Source organism: Herpailurus yagouaroundi, unplaced genomic scaffold (assembly GCF_014898765.1).
Source record: "Herpailurus yagouaroundi ecotype Mexico unplaced genomic scaffold, PumYag 203, whole genome shotgun sequence".
Lineage (NCBI taxonomy): Eukaryota > Metazoa > Chordata > Mammalia > Carnivora > Felidae > Herpailurus > Herpailurus yagouaroundi.
This window is the reverse complement of record NW_024412434.1, coordinates 8350384-8363260: the sequence shown is the minus strand read 5'-3', so window position 1 is coordinate 8363260 and position 12877 is coordinate 8350384. Positions and strand designations below refer to the sequence as shown.

The window sequence follows — 12877 nt, the reverse complement described above, 5'->3', positions numbered from 1 at the left end:
ATGACCATAGGGGGGAAAAAAGAGAGAGGCAAACCATAAAACAGTCTCTTAACTATAGAGAACTGACGGTTGGTGGAGGGGAGGTGGTGGGGGGGATGGGTTAAATGGGTGAGGAGTATTAAGGAGGGCATGTGTGGTGATGAGCACCAGGTGTTGTTTGCAAGTAACTGATGAATCAATAAATCCTACAAGTGAAACTAACATTATACTGTATGTTAACCAACCAGAATTTAAATAAAAATTTGAAAAAAAAAAGATCACCAAGACTTTGGTTCAAATATTAAATGATGAAAACAGCAAGTCTGAAAAGTTACTCTAAATACACAGATGTACGGTAGAAAAAATGATGAGCCTTCTGTTACTTTATGAAATAAGTAAATAAGAAAAGATAAAGGAGCAGTAGCGTATTTTAGGGTTTAAAAATCGTAAGCTCTTTTCTGTTAGAGACATTTTTCCAAATATAACAACACATTTTGGATATGTCTCTGTATTCAACATGATGTGTAAAATATAAAAATATACACAACAGTGTCACTGCCCTCCAAAAGCTCCCAGTCTACCAAGAGACACAGGAATATTCCCAAATACTTGTAATTTAAGGCGTTTTGCAACACAGGCTCATGACCAGAAACTAAGATTTTTAGCAAGTTCTCTAATTCAACACTGACACTTCTTTTAAGTAATAAATAAATAAATAAATAAATAAATAAATAAATAAATAAAATAAACTCAGGCAGTTGTGACTTGGTCATTGACAAAGCCATTTCATGACATTTATATAACACCATTCACTCAAAGAGTATAAAATTTAATGCTTACATATGTAAATTAAGAATCATTTGCTATTAAGATAAGATTTATGTTATAGATAAGTATTATGCCTATCAATTCTATGATTTCATATGTTACTGGTATTTCTAACAGTACCAAAATAAAAAAAAAAAAGACTTGAAGTATCCAACATATACGTAAGTATGGGAATGGTTAATTACACATTTTTGCAAAGAAATGAGGTTGACGTCATTAAAATTACAATTCTAAAAATTTAGAGCACCATAAAATACATTTGATATAATAATAAGTGGAAAAAACTGAGCAGAATACAACAGTCATACTACAAGAGCTTTACTTTTTTACTAATATAAAAGTGGGTATGGATAAAAAAACGTGGAAGAAAATGCATAACAACAGACAATGGTTGTGTTAGAGTGAGAGGGCTGTGGACAATTTTTATTCTGTTTTTCAAATTTTCTATAATGTCACACAATTTTAAAATTTGAACAAAAAAAGCCCACAAAACACAGAGTTCATAATATATGAACAACCAAACAAATGAAATCCACTGACAGATGTATTGTGTGCCGTACCAACCTAAAATACAAAATCCGTTTTGACTATGTCTCAGACGTAGGGTCTAGTCTTCTGTATTTTGAAATGATTGTGGTAATAGACATTTTTATATTTACAATAGTTAGAAACAGCCAGTAAATTAAAATATTAAAAAAGCAATAGAAGTAAAAATAATGGAAAATGATTTCTTAAAAATAATATAGGATGAGAACTAAAGATCAAAGGTCAAGAAGACAGAACCAAAGGTCAAGAGAGAGAAAAGCAGAGTTTTAAAAACTTATAACCAAACTAATACAACTGATGTGAAACCTTTTTTAAAAATCATAAATTGTTCTTGCATTTTGTTCCCATAAATAAGTAACTTCGGTGTGAATTTACAATGCAAATATTTCATTTTAATAATGATTTTTCATAAAATTTTAAGACCATTTAGATGGCATTTTATGAACGTCTATGAACACAAAAGGCCCTCCAACAGAGTCAAGGTGACTCACCACCAATTGTAGCAGCCCCAGAAATCACACATGTGAACAAGTGAGATCTGCCTTTCTGTTCAAAGAAAATAAATACTATAATGTTACCACGTAAAATTTTCAAATAGGACAGTTTCAATCTTTGGTTACACTTCTTTCATCTAACCCATTTGGTCTCATAACATCAAATATTAATATATTCCCGATGTTTTTAATAATAAATGAGCTTTCACTTTGTTTCAATTTTACAGATGTTTGTAGAATGGGAAAAGAAGAATCTCGGTGCAATTGTTTGAATCATCAAATAGGAATATTGATCAGAGGAATCTCAAAAGCTAGAGATTTATGGAAGGTTCCACTCTAAAGTTCCTAATTTTTAAAGGAATACACTTACTTGATATCAACAGAGTCAAGAAAACTGCTTAGTTTCTTAAAAGGAGATAAAAATAAACATTTCAATTCTTTTTCTCTCCTTAAATACATGAAAATGTGTTGTTGTTTTTTTTTTTTTAACTTGGGAGAACTACAACACATTGTATGAAAATCGTTTTTTGTATCTTAAAACACTGGATTAATTTGACAAAGCTAATATTTAATAGTTCAATAGGTACCTTAGTTACAAGGAAGAAAATATTTTAATGCAAATGAACTTTTTAAGAAGATTAAAAAACCTCACACAGACATTAATAAAAACTATGCAGCTGGAAACTATTACACAATGTTAGGCTCCTGCTAAAAAAACATTGAAAATTTCCATTAAAATAAACATTTTTAATATAATGCCAATGTTGCTATAATGATAGAAATCATAACTGACATGTAAAAACTATGTGGACATGATCCTGAGACAAAAATATTACTGAAATGATACTTCCATAGTATCCCAATCATCAAATTGTCCCAAAGACACTTAAGGATAATTAAGAACAAACAAATAAACAGATAAAAATCTTGAGAGGAGGTTTAAATTGAAAAGAAAGGCCAACATAAAACTATAAAAGTGAGATGTGAAAAAGCTGGGGTAGGCAGCTTCTTCTACTCATCTTCTAAAACAATGTCCGAAAAAGAAAAAATCATCAAAGACACATGAACATGACCATGGACTGTATTAACCAACTTTACGTATGCTAATTTTGTATAGAAAGTGGAACAAGGCCTTTGAGCAAATACAAAATTCACCTCTGGAATGTTACACGTTTAAAGTTGCTCTCAATAAAACAAAGTAATGTTCAAATGCCATAAACACCCTTGAATAATTCAGCTCATCTCAAGCTAAAAATAAAAACTAGAAACTCAAAGTACCTAGTGAAATCATGGAAGCTAATATAAGATACCAGTTTGCAATTTCCAAGAAAAAAAAAAAAACTACTTCGGTCTTAAAAAGTTTTCCTGATACCACTGACAACTTCTTTTTAAAGCATAGCATAGTATTACCACAAAAAAAGAGAAACCATATGAGAATTTAATTTTCTGCCAGCCAGCTAATAAAGAAATGAGTTTTTACTTATTTTACATGCTTTCAAAATTATGAGAAAATACAGTATGCACACATAAAATTAAATATAAAAATACAGTCCTAAAAAGAGGAGAAAATTGATTTTAAATTTTAATATATTTTTTTAAGTTGAGTCTATGCAACCTAAAATTCTCCAAGCAGGAATGGTTTCTTTCTGTCAGAGAAAATATTTCCAAGTAGTATTCCAGACATGTTGAGATTATGCAGAGTTCTTGTTCAAGAAAGAACCTGTACCATTTTTAAAAGAATGCTTCTAAATGTTCTCTTTGTATAAATTTTACTTTCTGGAAGAATATTAAGGCAGTATATTTAGACATAACTGTACTTACCTACAAAACATTCTTTAATAAAATGTCTTAATAATGGAGCAAATGGGAATTTTTACTAGGTTTATAAAATAGGCAGTGTAACTGGTTGAGAATCAATGGTGCTTACACATAGAAATAAGAAATAGGATTAGGAAAAAAAAACACACACAGAAGTAGAGATAGGTAAATAATAACATTTAAAAGAACAGCAAATGTACAGTTTTGTTTATATTGAACTTTATGGTAAGTGCTTCAGTTATTTTAAATAGAAAGAACAGTCTTAACTTACAGAAGTCCCCAAACTGATTTTGTTTTAAAAGAATGCATGAAGTACTCCAGTAAGGCCAGAAGAGGAGAAACTGATGATTTTTCAGGAAACCATTTGCAAGAAATTATGTTTGAAGACAGACGCATGATAAGGATGCATGGATTATAACACGATTTCTATAATGAATTAACCAGAGTAAAAACATTCTGTAATTCTTACCAATGTAAAAAAATATTCTTCATATACAGTATTCTGTACTACATTAGGAAAAAGGAGAGAATCTTCAAAGCTGACTATTGTACTATTGAGAAATAATGGCTGTATAGAAGCCAACACGCACACACACACACACGTGCACACACATACACACACACACACACACACACACACACACACACACACACACACACACTAACTTCCACACCATCCACCAAAGCTAAACGAAATTTTCAAGAGCTTGTGAGAGGAAATTAATTGCTCCTAATTATTCATATATTTATACAAATATAAATGGTTTGACAATCTTTATATACAGGCAGCCCTTGACTTACAGGGATTCAACTTTAAAAGGTCCAGGTTTTACACTTCATATTTACAGCATACTATCAACTTATCTTCATGTTACTGCCATAAAATTTTATGCAATTAACACAACTTACACTGCCTGCTCAGTAAGCTTTTTCCTTCCTTCCAATAACAGCTAAATCTCTTTTATTGATAAGCAGACCTCTAAGAAATGCAGCATGTTACACATCAGTAAGAATCATCCCACATAGTGTACATTTGTATCACTGACAGCTGATTAAGTATGGTTTTACAATATAATTCTTATACAGACATTCAATTCTTGGAGTATCATAATGTTACTTCTTTTGAAAGAATCAAATTAGATCACTTTTTGACACAGAATGTCAAAAATGTAATGGTCTTGAGGTTAAGGGCTACTTATATATATGCTATAACGTGCTTGATTTTATGCACTTCAGAGAAAATGAATATAATCAGATGTATTCACTGAGCTACTGGCCTGATTTAGATCAACAGCTGTCATGAATCTACAAGCAGGCCCCGGGTAGCCCCATTTTTGGCCCGAGGGTATTGTGTCTACAGGGTAAATCACTTCTGTTTTTCCTCTCCTTCTGTAGACTCAGGAGATAGAGTGTGAAGGAGGATGAGGTGCAAGGGTGAGGTTCTAAAATAAGCCAGAGTCTCAGAAATTTGTCTTAATTGTCCTTGGAAAAGTCCTCCTGAGAAGTCTAAATTTCTGGACACTCCCCTATTTTCCAGAGCTTTCCTAGAACTGGATAAATGTGCTATGCCCCAAGGATGGATATAGACTCATCCTGTGTACGTGGATATTCTTTAAAACTAGTGGCACTCAATGTATATGTGAAAGTTGTGGTATCTGTTGGCATTTGATGTACACCAGGATACTGTGGTCATCTGTACGATACAGTGACCAAAATGTCCCAAAACCATCTAGTTGACTTGTACTGTTCACACTACTTCTGTTAGTAAGAAAAACACTGATGGGAAATAACAAATCTCCAAAGGGTAAATTTTTCGTCAATGTGATAATTACCATAGATATAGAGGAGGAGAATGTTATGGTTAATTTTATGTGTCAACTTGGCTGAGCAATACTGCCCATATAGATATTTGTGCCAGCATTATTCTGATGTTTCTGTGAAGGTGTTTTTTTGGATGAGATTAACCTTTGGATCAGTGAACTTCAAACGAAGCACATTACCTTCTATAATGTGGGTGGGCCTCAACTAATCAGTTGAAAAAAAAATCTCCCCTAAAAAAGAAGGAATTCTGCCAGCAGATGGCCTTTGGACTCAAACTACAACTCATTTCTGGTTCCCAGCCTGCTGGCCTAACCTACAGATTTTGACTTACCAAGCCTCCACAATCATGTGAGCCAATTCCTTAGACTCACTCACACACACACACACACACACACACACACACACACTCTCTCTCTCTCTCTCTCTCTCTCTCTCTCTCTCTCTGTGTGTGTGTGTACACAGTTGCCTGAATAATATAGAGGATTAGAAGGGAAATGTTAAAATTTTAGAATAAACTAGCATTTCTTAGTGAAGAAATAAATTACATTTTAATATCATTTAGAATAGAGAAAACCAATGAAAATCAAACAATAAAATTCACAAACCATTAACATACATACATCAATAAAAAAAGAGAAGACACAAATTATTAAATTTAGGAATGAAAGAGGGGACATTGTTACCAAGAGGAAATAAAAAGATTTTAAGGGAATACTATCAATAGCTGTATGCCAACAAATTGGATACTCTAGATGAAATAGAGAAATTACTAGTGATTTATTACTCAAACTGAAAAAAGAAATAGAAAATCTGAATAAACCTTTAAGGAGCAAAGAGACTTAAATAGTAATCAAAAAACTTTGCAAAACGAAAAGCCCAGGACCAGATGCCTTCACAGATGATTTCTAGCACATGTTTAGAGAATAATGACACAATGAAACAAATTTACGAACACTTAAAGTGTAGGGAACACTTCCCACTCCATTACATGAGGCCAGTATTATCCTGATACCAAAGTCAAAGAAGTCACTAGAAAAAGAAAGTCTATAGACCAATATCCCTATTCCTCAAAATACTAGCAACCCAAATGCAGCAGCATATATGAAGGATTATATATATCCCATGAGCAATGGGTCTTATATTAGCAATGTAAGGTTGGGGTCAACATATAAAAATCAATCAGTGTTATACGTCACATTACTAGAATGAGGAAAAAAGCCACATGATCCTATCAATTGATGCAGAAAAAGGATCTTCTACATACACGATAAAGTATTCTTCAAATAGAGATGGTTGCACCGCTTCCTTGCCAATCTGGAGGACTTTTATTTTTTTCCCTCGTCTAACTACTCTGGCTTCCACCTCCAGTACTATGGTAAATGAAGAGACCAGAATGCACATCCTTGTTAGTTTCTGATCTTAGGGTGAAAGTTCTCAGTCTTTCACCATTAAGCATGCTGTTAGCTGTTGGGTGTTAGTAGATGCCCTTGAACAAGTTGAGGAAATTCCTTTCTATTCGTAAGTTTTTATCATGAGAGGGTGGTGAATTTTGTCAAATGCTTTTCTTTTTTTTTTAATTTTTTTTTCAACGTTTATTTATTTTTGGGACAGAGAGAGACAGAGCATGAACGGGGGAGGGGCAGAGAGAGAGGGAGACACAGAATCAGAAACAGACTCCAGGCTCTGAGCCATCAGCCCAGAGCCCGACGCGGGGCTCGAACTCACAGACCGTGAGATCGTGACCTGGCTGAAGTCGGACGCCCAACCGACTGCGCCACCCAGGCACCCCTGTCAAATGCTTTTCAACTCAACCGTCTACCAACTGTTCATCAAGGTTGCGGGTACCTCCCACATCACTATATCAAAGGTTGATTCTCTTCCCTCCCCTTATTTGAGCACTCCGTCCCTTCCTACAACTTCACTTTTATTGGCTCCTAGAAAAATCACATCCCTGGATATCCTTCTATTTCATTTTTGGTTCTTCTCTTGTCCAAGCCTACATCCGCTCCCTGGTGATCTCATCCAGCTTCATGGCTTTAAATCTTACCTAACTTTGACAACTTCTGAATCAACAGCTGGAACTCAAAACTGCCTATCCAGTTGCCTATTGAACAATTCTATTTGAGTATCATAAACTCAGCATATCCCACAGAGGACCCTTGATTTCCCCCCACCCCAAACCTCTACTCCACAGTCTCCCCCTTCTCAGGAACTGGTGACTCCACCCTTGCAGTTACTAAGTCCAAAAATGGTGCACTCATCCTTGATTCTCCAACTTGCCTCAAAATCCTGTCTTACCTGCAAAATGTATTCCAAATCCCATATCTTATGATTACCTCCACTGATATTTTGTTTCCAGCCACAATCATTTCTTGCCTGGGTTCCCACATAGCTCCCTGTCTCTGCCCTTGCTCCCTTGTGGTCCCTTCTCAACAGACCAGCCAGAGTGATCCTTAAAAATGTGTCAGGTCATGTCATTGGTCAGAACTCTTCAAGGATTTCAAATCTTACACACAATGAAGAGCCCCTCTGTCCCCTTCCTCTCCACTACCATTCTGCTACACTGCCAACCTCAAGTCCTATCCATCCGTGTTCACTGGTCTCCTTACTTACCCTTGGATGCGTCAGGGTCCTGTCTCAGGGCCTTTGCACATACTTGTTTCACTCCTTGGAATTCTCATTCCCCACAAGGCTGCTTTTCAGTTTTTAGCTCAAACATGACCATTACACAGAGGCCTTCCTTAACCACTTAATAGAAAGTTGAAGCCCAGGGTGCCTGGATGGCTCAGTCAATTAAGTGTCCAACTCTTGATTTCTGCTTAGGTCATGATCTCATGGTTTGTGAGACTGAGCCCCATGTCAGGCTCTGTGCTGACAGTGCAGAGCCTGCTTAAGATTCTCTCTCTCTCGCTCTCGCTCTCTTTGTTCCTCCCCTGCTCACTCTCGCTCTCAAAATAAATAAACTTAAAAAAAAAAAAAACAACAAGGAATTTGAAGCCCCATTTCCCCAGTTCCTCCATCATCCCATTCCTGTTTTGTTTCTTTATAGCACCAATTACCATTTAAGGTATTATATAATTGATTTCGTTGTCAGTCCCCAACCTACCCCCAATATGGAAGCTCTATGAAAGGGTATTTGTTTTGATCTTTGTTGAAAAGGGAAAGATACACTTGTTTTGGGTTTGCAAGACTTGCAAATACTATTTGACTTCTCCAACAATTTATTAAATAGAGCCATATGGCATTCTATTGCCTTCTGACCTACAAAACAGCACTATGAAGCAATTTCATGGGCTTAACCTAAGGCATATGTTACTCTAATAAAAATACAAAATTTAAAATTATTTTCAAAAATTTTGATGTGGGGAATACAAAAGAAAACTCAGAAGACAGGAGACGATTCACAGATTTGGCTATGTAGATCTTGCCTAGATGCTGCGAATCTTGGAATAGAAAACGGTAAAAGCCAACCAAAAGATCAGAAGAACATGTGCACAACAGAGAGAGGGCTTAATATTCATGGCACACGAGGAGCTCATCTAAGTAACAAAAGACAAAGATACTGATAGAATTATTTGAGGAAAAAAAGAAAAACTAATAAAAAGTCACAGCATTAACACTCACAGTATATTTTAAGGTGTTTACCAGATAATACTTTTACCATAAAACAGTCATTTATGTTAGCATGTTACTTTCGTGAGACCTCCTTTAAAAGTCCACTCTTAACTATAGAGAACTGATGGTCACCAGAGAGGTGGGGGGGGCGGCCCGCGCAACAGGTGATGGGGATTAAGGTATGCACTTGTCGTGATGAGCACTGGGGCGATGTATGGAAGTGTTGAATCACTACACTGGATGCCTGAAACTAATATTACACCGTATGGTAACTAGCTGGAATTAAGAAAAAAAATTTAAAAATAAAGAAAAAAATAACAAAAAAATAAAAATCTTGAGGATCTGGCTTTTTAGGGTAAAACAGAATCCAACAGTCAACTTGTTCCATTATATTATTTATAATGTACATAATGTATATAATTGTAGTCTAAAAATAAAAAAATAATATAATTTAAATTATATATATAATAACCAGAGGCTATGATCAAACTTGTTTATCCTGCAAAAGAAAACGTTTCAAATCTGTGGTCCTTATTTGAAGTGTTTCTTTAAAAGAAGACACTTATCAGAAACACAATTCATTCATGAATCCTATTCTTTCATATTCGCTTTATTTTTATTATTATTATTTTTTTAACGTTTTATTTATTTTTGAGACAGGGAGAGACAGAGCATGAACAGGGGAGGGTCAGAGAGAGGGAGACACAGAATCGGAAGCAGGCTCCAGGCTCTGAGCTGTCAGCACAGAGCCCGATGCGGGGCTCAAACTCACGGACCGTGAGATCATGACCTCAGCCGAAGTCGGCCGCTCAACCGACTGAGCCACCCAGGCACCCCTCATATTCGTTTTAAAAACAAGGGTCTTTTTATCGTATGCTTGTCTTCTCAGGCACCTTGCTAGACTCCCTTAACTCAGTCCTCCCTAAATGAACTTCATGACACGTGAACTGTGACAGTCTCTTGCTACACGTGTCAGACTAAGCATTTAGGCCAAAAGGAAACACCACCATGATGCGCATATATTAAAACACACTGGCCATGTTTTTCCCTTTGCCACCGGAAAGGACAATTTTCTCTAAGAGCAGGAGCTGAGTGGAATGGATAGCTATAATCTGTCATCAGGGCTTGCGAATTCAAAAGCCTGCAGAAGCTAGACAGGCCGAAAAATCTTAAGTTGTCTTCCATCGACATGAATGCGTTTTGCACCACACACTCAGTCCTCAGAGAAACAGGGTGTCCCATTTTTCTTAAACACAATCTGGCTATATTTATTTCCGCCACATTGGAGAACATGGATCCCAAGGAATGCATCACTGGTATAACACAAACACCAGCACAGCTGTTAGGAGAATGTCTACGGACGTCCCGCCTCAGCATGGCAAGACCGTAAGTGGTGGGCACTGTGCTCAACCAGAGACCTTATGCTCCATTTACAGAGTCAGTTGTAACTCGGCTCCAGCTGGTCATCAGAAGATGAAGGCCTAGTGTAGTCACGTCTTCCGTTTCGTCAAAGGAGTCAGAAATTTTTACGTGGAATTTCTCAAATTTGTGGGCCTAAGAAAAATATATATTTTGTCCAAACATAGCCTAAAGACTGTGCACTACCAGCTGGATATGAATCACTGTATGATGCATGATATTCCCATTTTACCGAGATGGTGCCCTCTTCTCGTCTGTAATTGGGTGATGTAGCATGGTCTCCTGGAAACAGAAAGCCCTCTGCCTTTTCCTAAAAATTACTCAGGGGCGTGGGGTATCTGCATATTTTATCTCACCTGCTAATGCCAAGTTCTTTTAATCTAAAGCACTCCTGGAGGCTCAGTTCCACCCCATCTAGTCTGCTTTGGGGCTCTGTTCAACCAAAGTCCTTCTGATTTCAAGACTTTCAAGTCTTTACCATCAGCTCCATCATCTCCGTCTAAGAATGGACCCTATTTCCCTCTCCCACTAAGATACTTCTACTTTCAACTACAAAAATGGCCTTAAACTCAACTGCTATCTTTCTTTCACTATCCATTCTTATTCCTTGACACCTTGCAATTTACCTTCTCAGAGTTATCAGTGATTCTAGATAACAATGGAGCTCTTGCTAGATCGGATGGCATTTTATCCAGACCTCATTTTCCTGTAGTTTTTTCACTGTCCAGGAAGCCAGCCCTTACTGTGGTCTCAGGGTTCCAGAGCACAGCAGAGAAAGCACACACACATTGTGTCACCCAAATCTAAATAGGCCTGGTGCTTTGCAACAGTCACCTCTCCCCATGTTACTCCTTCCACCTTCATCCCCTGCTGCTAACTATAATTCCACCTTATGCTTGGTGCCCAATTGTAACGTCATCTCTTATGGGACCGAGTCCTTCACTGCTGGGATGATCATCCCCTCAATCCTTGAATTACAGCATTTTATGTGACTCTCATCAGATACCGCTTTATACCACAGTCACTCACTGGATGGATACACACTACCATCTAACTGAGGTTAATGCCCTTCAAGTTAGGGAAAGTAGGTACCTCTATTTTTGAGAGAGGTAGAAGCTTGTAGTAATGTCTGCCCATCTCTTCACATCTCCCTTTTGGCCAACGGACATTAGCACATGTGATGTGAGCAGAGGCTTCACATACACACTGGCGATTTTTTTCTGTCGCCGTCTGGAACCCTGAGATGCTTTACGGGCTAGTGTCCTGGAGGATGAACAACTATAGGACACAGAAACCAGTGGACCCAGTGAGCCCCATACCCCTCAGACCAACCAGAGCCCAGCCAAACCACCAGACTGCAAAGATTCAGCAAGCTGACACAGACCAGAAGAACCACTCAGCTGACCACAGAATCAGGGCAATAAATACTTGCTGCCTGAAGCCATTAAAGCTTCTAAGGGTGTAAGGAGAAGGGATTAACCAATATACAGAATATTTGGCACACTGTACTCTTCTGAAATGAGTAAAGAAAGAATGAAACTTCAACTTCTGTCTGATCATCTACTTCTAGTTTTTCTAGCCTAAAAACGGGAATACTCTAGATTTTGGCATGGAGTTTCTGGTTTGTTTTGTACAATGAAAAACTAAAGGGCAGCATGCTGTCAAAGATCAAGTACAGGCATTCCACGTGCACAGATCTATATGTGGAACAGGATGTACCATTCACTGTCTGTAGGTCCTTAGGTGTTTCCCGTAAACTTTCTGAACTTCAGTTTCCCTTCAGTAAAGCGGAAAAAATACCACCAGTCTCATAGCATTTGAGATAATATATACTAAATACTAAATATAGTATCTGGCAAATTTCTCCAATAACTAAGAGACATTGTCTAAAATTAAGGAGGGTGAAGCAGTCGTCTCGAAAGCTGTGTTTCCACACAGTCACCTGTCACGAGCGCAAGTAGGGAACTAGTCAGTTACCTACAAGGCAAGGGCGGGAAAGGTCTGATGTGAGATGTAGATGAAGAGAATTCTGACGCCTTTAACAATTTCCAGAGACCTTGGCTTTTGCTTATAACATCCCTTGGCGTGGCCACACTGGAAAATCTTCCCTTCCGATACAGATTAGCGCTTTAATCATAGGCTTAGTTATAGTTGGGGCTGTCCAATCAATGGTTATGTAGAGGGGTGTTGTGCGAAGAATAAATCATTAGAAGACAAAAACCAAAAAGTTACTTTGGAAGAAGTTATTTCGAAGCTTCGACTAATTAACAGCTAACCAGATAATTTAGAAAAGTCCAGCCGCTGTTCACTACATAAAATGACTTCACCACAGTTTTCGTCTTCTATCCAAAAACATA

At 37.1% G+C, this 12877-nt stretch overlaps 1 protein-coding gene across 8 annotated transcripts in view; it reads right to left on the bottom strand.

Annotated features, from left to right (window-relative positions):
• The window catches only part of MPP7 (MAGUK p55 scaffold protein 7), a 303608-nt gene that overhangs the window by 64427 nt on the left and 226304 nt on the right, over nucleotides 1-12877 (bottom strand). The window lies entirely within an intron of this gene.